Genomic DNA, 1,096 nt, shown 5'->3' with positions numbered 1-1,096 from the left:
CTGGTGTCTGTCCTGCAGCAGGAGACACAGAGGAGGGAGCCCTGGGTTTGAGCCAAAGGCAGCCTGTGGTGTCCCCCTGCAGGCCCTGGTCCACTTGTGTTTTGTGACACTCACCCATATCCTCACACAAACCACTCCCATTTTCAGCTTGGTTACAGATGCTCCTTGACTCATGACGGGGTCATGTCCCCATAAATCTATCATAAAGTGGTAATAGCAGCCAAGTGCAGTATCTCACATCTGTAACCCAGCAGTTTGGGAGGTCAATGTGGGAAGATTGATCCCAGGAGTTCAAGACCAGCCTGGGCAACACAGAGAGATCCTGTTTCTGGAAAAAATAAATAAATAAATAAAAATAAAGGAAAAATATACTAAGCTGAAAATGCATTTATTTGTTTTTTGAGACAGTCTCACACTGTCATCAGGGCTGGAGTGCAGTGGTGCAATCTTGGCTCACTGCAACCTCTGCCTATCAGGTTCCAGTGATTCTTCTGCCTGAGCCTCCCGAGTGGCTGGCATTACAGGAGTGAGCACTGGGTAAATTTTGTATTTTTAGTAGAGATTGGGTTTCACCATGTTGGCTGGGCTGGTCACAAACTTCTGACCTCAGGTAGTCTGCCTATATCAGTCTCCTAAGGTGCTGGGATTACAGGCGTGAGCCACCGTACCTGTCCTATTTATTTTTATTTTTATTTTTGGAGGTGGAGTCTGGTTCTGTTGCCTGGGCTGCAGTGCAGTGATCCCCTCTTGGCTCACTGCCTGCAACTTCTGCCTCCCGGGTTCAAGTGATTCTCCTGCCTCAGCCTATCAGGTAGCTGGGACTACAGGCACCCTACCACACCTAGCTAATTTTTGTGCTTTTAGTAGAGACAGGGTTTCACCATGTTGCCCAGCCTGGTCTTGGGCTCCTGAGCTTAGGCAATCTGCCCACCTCAGCCTCCCAAATGCAGGGGTTACATGTGTGAGCCACCATACCCGGCCCGCAAATGCATGTAATCCACCTACCCTGCGAAGCATTGGATCTTAGCCCAGCCGACTTTAGGTTGAGAACAAACCAAGAAGTACTAAAAGGAGAACAAAACCCACTCACCCTTCC

The sequence above is a fragment of the Cebus imitator genome, unplaced genomic scaffold (assembly GCF_001604975.1).
Source record: "Cebus imitator isolate Cc_AM_T3 unplaced genomic scaffold, Cebus_imitator-1.0 Scaffold821, whole genome shotgun sequence".
NCBI classification, from domain to species: Eukaryota; Metazoa; Chordata; class Mammalia; order Primates; family Cebidae; genus Cebus; species Cebus imitator.
The sequence above is the reverse complement of the archived record's forward strand: the minus strand, read 5'-3'. Positions refer to the sequence as shown.